Source organism: Miniopterus natalensis, chromosome 13 (assembly GCF_054644295.1).
Source record: "Miniopterus natalensis isolate mMinNat1 chromosome 13, mMinNat1.hap1, whole genome shotgun sequence".
Taxonomy (NCBI): Eukaryota; Metazoa; Chordata; class Mammalia; order Chiroptera; family Miniopteridae; genus Miniopterus; species Miniopterus natalensis.
The window spans coordinates 32,582,047-32,591,288 of NC_142093.1; positions in this window are offsets into that span (position 1 = coordinate 32,582,047).

The following is a 9,242-nucleotide window of genomic DNA, read 5'->3' on the forward strand; positions in this document are numbered from 1 at the left end:
AATTTTTTGAGGACGCTCCATATTGTATTCCACAGTGGCTGCCCCGATCTGCATTCCCACCAACAATGCACAAGGGTTCCCCTTTTCTCCACACCTCACCAACACTTGTTGTTTGTTGATTTATTGATGGTAGCCATTCTAACAGATGTGAGGTGATATCTCATTGTGGTTTTATTTAGCATTTTTCTGCTGAGTAGTGATGTTGAGCATTTTTTCATATGTCTATTGGCCATCTGTATGCCCTCTTCAGAGAGGTGTCTATTGAGGTCCATTGCCCATTTTTTTATTGGATTGTTTGTTTTCTTGCTTTAAGTTTTATAAGTTCTTTATAAATTTTGGATATTAACCTCTTATTAGATGTATCTCCAGCAAATATGTTCTCCCATTTAGTAAGGTGTTTTTCATATTGTTGATGATTTCCTTTGCTGGGCAAAAACTTTTTAGTTTGATATGATCCAATTTCTTTCCTTTGCCCAAGGAGATATATCAGAAAAATATATTGCTACAAGAAATGTCTGAGATTTTACTGCCTATGTTTTCTTCTAGGATTTTTTATGGTTTTGAGTCTAACATTTGTCTTTAATCCATTTTGAGTGTATTCTTGTATATAGTGTAAGTTGGTGGTCTAGTTTCATTTTTTTTGCATGTATCTCTCCAATTTTCCCCAACACCATTTATAAAATAGACTATTTTTACCCCATTGTATATTCTTGCCTCCTTTGTCAACTACTGATTGACCATAGAAGCGTGGGTTTATTTCTGGCCTCTCTATATGCCTATTTTTATCCCAGTACCATGCTGTTTTGATTACTATGGCCTTGTAATATAGTTTGATATCAGGTAGTGTGATTCCTCCAATTTTGTTCTTCTTTCTCCATATTGCTGTGGCTCTACAGGGTCTTTTGTGGTTCCATATAAATTTTTGGAATATTTGTTCTAGTTCTGTGAAATATGCCATTGGTATCTTGATAGGAATTGCATTGAATCTATAGACTGCTTTGGGTAGTATGAACATTTTAACCCTTTGGACTCTTAAAAGTAGAATATACAAGAGACCATCACTGCACCTGCTGAGGTCCCCACTCTTCCCAGGCACTGGGCTGAGCTGAACAGGATGAGAGTTTATGTAGGCGATAACTGTGGACTTTAATGTTTGTGGTCTTCACCTTACAAGTACAAGGACATTTGGTTTGGGAGTTTTATTCCTCCTTGGCAGTGTAATGCTATATTTCACAACATCTAACATATACCAAGAAGGAAGAAGAAACTGCCAACTAAACTTTGATACAATGCTTGTCTCTTCAAATGTTTATCTTATATTTAATTAACAAACTCTTTTAGATTTAGACATAAAATTTTATCATATGTTGTTCTTGTGCATACATAAAAAGGAAAACATGGGCAAAATAACTTAAAGTATTCTTAGAAGTTTTTTTATATTGAGAATCCAAATATTCTGAATCATGTTTGTTTTTAAAATTGGGAAAGAGCTTTTATTGAATATCAGTTTACTTTTTCCCCCTAAGAGACAGCTCACACAAGTCTACGACACACTCTGAATACAGATTTTTAAATATAAATCCTCCATTTTGGATGGTATTCCAAAAGATTTTTTTTGAAGCTTTTTATTTTGAAATAATTTTGGACTCACAGTAACTTGTAAAAAATAGTACAATAAGTTCCCGTATACCCAACTTGCCTCACTGTTCTGAATCACTTTTAAAAAACAGACATCATTCATACCATAAAATTCATTCTTTTAAAATATACAGTTCAATGGCTTTTAGTATATTCACAAAATTGTGCAACCATCACCACCACCTATCCCAGAACACTCATCACCACCCCCACCCAAAAAAACCTGTATCCATTAGCAGTCCTTCCCCATTCTACTTTTCTCACTCTCCCAGCCCTTGCAATCAGGAATCTACCTTCTGTCTCTATGGCTGAACCACCTCTAAATTCAGAGTGGCCTGTGTGGCAGTAGATGGTATCACCCTCCGTGTCATCAAGAGCACTGGTGATGGAGCATTTTATCACAGTGTTCCACTCTGTCTGCTGGGTTGTCTTCCAAGCTGCAGGCACCCATTCAGCCAGTTTTGATGCACATGCAGGCAATGATACCTCCATTCTAATAGCTGCCTGGCTGATGAGATTGTAATATTACTCCCAAATTTAGAGGGGTTAAAATGTGGGGGGGGGGGGAATTCACATCTTAAAACCAATGAAATATTGTAACAACGTTATTTGGGACATTTCAGTTTTATCAGCATTGCATCATTGTCAAATATATTGTCGTATGTTTGTATTGTCATTTGATCCATTGCATATCTTCCTGTAAACCAGTTGAATAACACAGGTGAGCAAATATGAGACAGGAAAGAGGATAGTGATGAGTCACCCTAGGGTACAATGGGCATTGATAATTTAAAGAACTGTTCTGCTCACATTTCAGAGCCTTCTTGGAGCAAAGGGACTCAACGAAGCAGGGGATGGTAGAGGCTGGGGTGTGGAAGTTGTTGGCCGCATAAAGGTGGGAGGGAGGTGGGAGGGGAACAGCAGGCTTCTAAGCGTCACCTCAGGGAAGTTCGCTGCCAGGACAGGAAGAAGAGTGACCTCTTTCCCTCTCTCCGGCCCTTACTAACCGTGTGCTGGTAATTTTCTGATTGCCTGTTCCCCACCCTCTTCTGCCCTGCTCTGTGCCCGGGCAGGCTGACTGCTACAGACTGCATTCTTGGGTCATTATAGTCCTCTGGTTTCCTGTGGGTTTGGTCCATGGGAGGGAGTTCAGAAAGTGGGAAGAACACCTACTGTCTCCCCCCACCTCTGGGCCACAGTTTTCGCATTGGCTCCTTCCCTCTGCCACATTCCTGTTGGGCAGTGCCTCTGCCTGGGCTACAGCTCCTACTGAGTTCTGGTAAGAGCTCCCTCCCCTTATCCCTATGAGAACTTCCTTGTATATAGTTCCTGGATCATCCCCTGTTAGTGCCCTTAACCTTGCCCACGCCTCTGCGAATAATTCCTTTGCCATATTCCCTTCAATACCTCTCCGAGCACATCACTGGTACTCAGTCCTCCCGATGGGAGTGACTTAGGGGTAGTCCTGGTGCCTCTCTCTCCCTCTCTCTCTCTCTCCTCTCTCTCTCTCTCTCTCTCTCTCTCTCTCTCTCTCTCTCTCTCTCTCTCTCTCTCTCTCTCTCTCTCTCGTCTCTCTTTCTGGATCCATGCCCCCTGTAGGAGGCTCCCAGTTCTCTCTCCTACATGACACAATCTCACTGGACCAGGTTCAGTTTCTGCAATAGGGAGGTTTGCAGTTGGGGGTCAAAAGGTTAAACTCAGGGGGAAGATCCTAAAAAGTCCAGTTTTGTCTGCAGATCAAAGCTGAATTCTACAATCCAGTTTGACCAATAAAAAAGATATTTTCAGTCCTAAGATCTATTTCTCAGTTGTTTCTAAACTCAGAAGGTAGGGGGCATTGTTCATTGGTCTCCTTAAATCCCAACAACCACTCTCAGATATATATCTTCAGTTTCAGGCCCATGTAGAAGGCTGTCTTATAGTTTCTCAAGTTGCTCAGGTAGAATATTATCCACCCTAAACCTCTTCTACTTTGCCCCATTTCATTCCACTATTACCACTCTCCATCCAGCTGCTCATGCCAGAAACCGAAAAGTTACTTTTTCTAAAAAAATATGTTTTCATTCATTTTAAAGAGAGAGGAAAGGAGAAACATTGATGTGAGAGAGAAACACCGATTGGTTGCCTTCCACATGCACCCCAACCAGAGATCAAACACACAACCTGGGCACATGCCCTGAGCTGAATCAAACGGGCAACCTTTTGGTGCATGGGTGATGCTCAGCCAACTGGGCCACCACGGCCAGGGTCTGAAAGTTATTCTTGACACCCCCTTCACCCTTATATATGTACATGACTTTTCAAATATTGTAGAGCCTGTCAGTGAACAAATCATTCATCCATTCACCAATCTCCACCGTCATTGCTACAACCTGGGTACAAGCCACCACTGACTCTTGCAGGCACCACAGTAACAGCTTTCTAAAAAGTTTTAAGGTGGAAACAAACTACAGAGGCAAAAATTAGCCCATTTTCTACAGTCTCAGATGTATTATGAAGCTTCCAGTAAGTCCAAAATAGCAAAGAAACATTCATTTTAGTTTAGAAGGGCTAGTATCTAGCTCTTTTTCTAAGAGTAAGTGACATTTTTAAATGAAAGCACCTAACTAATATCTATGGGCCTTAAAACAACAAAAAAATGAGTGTCCAAGGGTTTGGAGCCATGGGAACCATGAAGGGTGATGCTCTCTATTTACTCCAGGTTTGCAACTGCTCCCTAGAATGAGGACTGAGCTCAATCTGGACGCCGTCCATAGCGTCACTGTCCCAAGATTACATAGTAAGGGGGATACCTTTGGCCCAAGGGTCATCCTCCAGGGCTCTCTGCCCAAGTTCCCTGCTGCTGCAGTTTGAATTACGTTCGATAGGATATGTTCAAGTCCTAACCCCCCAGGTACTAATGAATGTGATCTTATTTGGAAATAGTCTCATTGCAAATGTAGTTCATTAAGATGAGGTCATAACGAATTAGGGTATGACTGGTGTTCTTATAAGAAGAGAAGAAGAAACACGGACACATACCAAAGGAAGACAGCCGTGTGAAGACAGAGGCAGAGATGGGTTACGCTGGCTCAGCCAAGGAACTCCCAGGGCTACCAGAAGCTAGAAAAGGCACAAAAAAAAAAAAAATATATATATATATATATATCTTCCCTCAGAGCCTCTGGAAGGAGCACGGCCCTGCAGACTTCAGATTTCTGGCCTCTAGAACTGAGAGATAATAAATTTCTGTTGCTTTCAGCTACCCAGTTTGTGGTACTTAGTTATGGAAGCCCTAGGACACTAAGGAACTAGCATTTAGGAATTTAGTTGGCGGGGTTGGCAAACTATGGCCCATAAACACCCAGCCTACTGCCTGTTTTCATAGGGCCCATGAACTAAGAACTTTTTTCCCCCCATAAGAATATTTGAAATTAATTTGAGGATACAGAACATTAACTTTGAAACAATTAAGTGCAATGTTATCTCCCAAAAAAGGAATTGCATTCTTCTCATCAGTAGACTTGTATTACAAAGAAATTATATTCCATTATTATTATATTTTAAATTTCATCGTTTAAAAATGGGCAGAAATTTGTTCTTTCTTGTTATATGAGTACCTACGTAATATCTACAATTTTGCCACTTGGCCTACATAGCCTAAAATGTGTTCTATCTGGCCTTTTACAGAAAAAGTTTGTTAAACTCTGCCCTGGAGGAATCTCAGTGTGACCTTTTCATTTAGCCATGGGAATTTCTAAGCATCATTGAAAACATTTAAATTATGATAAAGAGGCTTGAATTTTATCTTTCATTTTACTTAAACTTTTTCCCCATGTTACTATTTTAAAATAACAGCTTTATTGACATATAATTCACACACCATAGTTTTCCCGCTTAAAATGTATAATTCAACGGTTTTTTAGTGTATTAAGAATCTTAACATTATCACCATGATCAATTTTAGAACATTTTCAGTATCCCATAAAGAAATTTCACACTCATTTTACACATTCGCCATCACGCCATGCTCCCCCAGCCCCACATCCTCCAGCCCTAGGCAACTATTAATCTCTTTTCTCTCTTTGAAATTGTCTACTCTGGACATTTTCATATATAGTTGACCCTTGAGCAACACAGATTTTAGGGATGCAGTGGAAAATCCATGTATAACTTTTGACTCCCCCAAAACTTAACTACTAAATAGCTTACTGTTGACTGGAAGCCTCACTGATAACATAAACAGTCGAGTAACACACATTTTGTATGTTGTATGTGTTATATACTGTATCCTTACAATAAAATAAGCTAGAGGGGAGAGAATGTTAAGAAAACCAGAAGGAAGAAAAACATACATGTACAGTTTTATTGAAAAAAATCCACATATAAGTGGACCTGTGCGGTTCAAATCTGTGTTGTTCAAGGGTCAACTGTACATTTTCCATGTTACGTATCTACATTCGGTTTCATTGATCTTAATTTTTATTCATTTTCTTTCAATATTTTACAACAAGAACAAAAAGAATACCAGAAGTGTGAGCCGTAGAGGCTTAGACTTCTTGGCATCCCTTTTCCATCATGATATTTAGCCCACAGATATGACCCCACTGGCTGCATGTCCTACATCAACTAAAAATGTCCTGCGCTTTCCCTAACAGAAATGTTACATCACTGAATGTTCTGAGGTCAGGAAATAGTCACCCACTGCAGAGGGATCCTAAACCTCCCAGGTTATAGCTTTTTGAATTGTGACATGCCAGGGATCAGCCCAGATATCTGTCATAGTTTGTTGGCAATATGAATCTCTGAAATAGGAAGAAAAAGTAGTAAAATAAAAATTACTTATACAAATTCCCCTTGAGAGATATGGCACAATCATTAAATATTTCATATTAACTAAAGTGAAGTCCTTTCAGAATCAAGACTTTTATAAAATCTTAAGGGTGTAGGAGGCCTAATATACGGTGATGGAAGGTGATCTGACTTTGGGTGGTGGGCACACAGTGCAATATACATAGAAATCTACACCTGAAACCTATGTGAAAATATTCATCAATGTCACCCCAATCAATTTAATAGCACTTTAAAAAAAATCTTACTTGGCCTTACTAATTATTTGCTTTTATTATTGGTGATAGGTTCTCTGACTGGAAACCACCACTTCACCTTGTTTGTCATAATAATTACACTTGTCATAGTAATTAGCTGTAATGACTTCTAATGGGCCTTTGGGCTCTTTCCATACTCATTAAAGAACCATAGCATTTAAATCACCTCATCTATTGTTCTGGTTGTCTGTTGCTGCACAACAAACCACCTTCAGCTCACTGGTTTCAAACAACAACAATCAGTTTATTATCTCTTGTGATTTCAATAGGTCAGGAATTCAGGCAGAGCTCCTCTGGGTGGTTCTGTCTTACCAATCCTCATGCAGTTGCTGTCAGTGGCTGGAGCTGGAAGAGTGGGCATTAGGAGAGGTTGGGATGGCTGGGCATCAGTTTTTCTCCAGGTCAGGGGGCTCTCCCTGTGGTCTATCTACATGGCTTAGCTTGTGCTTCCTCACAGCATGGCAGTCTCAGGGTGGTAATGTTTCTTGCACAGTGGCCCATGGCTCTAATGCACGATCCAGCAAACCAGGTGGAATCTTCACCACCCTTTATGACCTAGCCTGGAAAGTCACATAATGTCACTTCTGCCATACCTTACTGGTCAACCAACCACTAAAGTTTGACCCAGATTCAAAGAGAGGGGCCACAGAAGTCACCTCTTCATGGGAAGAGGGTCAAGGGATTTGCAGAAAGGTTTTCAAACTGATATTATTTGTGCAAAAGACATTCTTTGGTTTATGCAATAATTACTTCCTTGAGAGAGATTATTTTTCTCTTCCTTTTACTTCCTTTTGTTTTTTCCCCTTTTTCCTGGTCCCCTTAAAATGTTTACAAATGAAATATTTCAGCTCTAAATATTTTGCTTGATACTTACGTGTTCTAGAAATAGATTAATTCTTGCACCAAGCCCAAATATTTCTGGCTGTTCTGTTCTACTCTGCCTACTTCCTGTTTGGTTGACTTTTATTTCCTGTACTCTTGTCAAAGGGTTTGTCAAAGTTGTAAACTTCCATTTTGGCCTAAGCACTGTGTTCTATTTCTGAATCTGGCAGTGGTCTTGAGCAACAGTATACATAGAGTAACCGTAAGTATAATACAGGAAGTGAAAATTGAAATACTATGTCTTAACTTAATATCAATTGAATTAAATACCCACTTTAAAGAAATACATATTTTGCCCTAGACAGTTTTTATCAGTGGTTAGAGCATCAGCCCGTGGACTGAAGGGTCTCGAGTTCGATTCCAGCCAAGGGCACATACCTCAGTTGCAGGCTCAGTCGGGGCTCATGTGGGAGACAATCAATCACATTGATGTCTCTCTCTCTCTCTCCCCCCCCCTTCACTCTCTCTCAAAAGCAATGGAAAAAATACCCTCAGGTAAGGATTAAAAAAAATTAAAGAAAAACATATTTTACTAGAGATCATTTTCCAGAAGCTCAGATCTCAAAAAAGTCAGTTCAGTTTCTCAGTGGTGAACTGCTTTGGGCCATTGGTTGGACCATTGAGGATACAGCCCCACAGATCTTATTTCCAAGTGATTACAAGCCTAGATAGAATTCTCTCTTTTAGGGGCTGCAAACAACAGAAACCTCAACTAAACTGGCTTAAACTATAAGGGAATATTTATAATCTCACATAACAAGGAGTCTGAGGTGAGATGGTTCTAGCTCAGCAGCTAACCATGACATCAAAAACTCAGATTCCTTCTAGCCCTGGCCAGTGTGGCTCAGTTGGTTGGAGTATATTGTCCTGTACACCAAAAGGTTGTGGGTTCAATCCCCAGTCAAGGTGCATATGGACTGATGTTCAATGTTTCTCTAAAATCATTAAATATATCCTTGGGTGATGATTAAATTAAAACAAAAAACCCTCAAATTCCTTCTAAATATTGTTGCACTAATATCTTCAGCATGTTTGTTTTATTTTAACCTATGGTCTTAAAATGGCTTCTATAGTTCTCTTGTCACATGCAAACACAGCAAAGTCCAGTGAATTCCTGGGTGTCTCCTTTTATGAATGAAGAAAAAAGTTTATTCCAGAATCTCCCCAGCAAATTTCCCTTCCTGTTACATTGGTCAGAATTATATCATTTGCCCATTCCTAAACCACTCTCTGGCTCAAGAATGGGATTACCTGATTGACCTAAAGATACACGTAGCATTTGTATCAGGATAGACTGCCTAAACAAAATCAACATTCCATTAAAAAGGGGGTAGGAGAGGAAGAATGTTAGCCAGGGGCCTTTTAATATTCGGATTTGCTGTACTACAAAGAGATAAATTCCCCTCCCCTGGAGTTCCTAGATTGCTGAATGGCTTCCCAATTAATATAGTTGTTCAAAGCAGAAACTTAGCAGTTCTGTTTACCTGTGTCTCCCAAATATCAATTCCTCCAAGCCACTGCCTTCATTCAAGCACTTACCTTCTCTCCTCTCCATTATTACAATTATTTTCTCTACTAGTCACTGCCTCTAGTCTTGCACTTTCCCCAATCCATCTTCCACACTGTTGAGAAGGT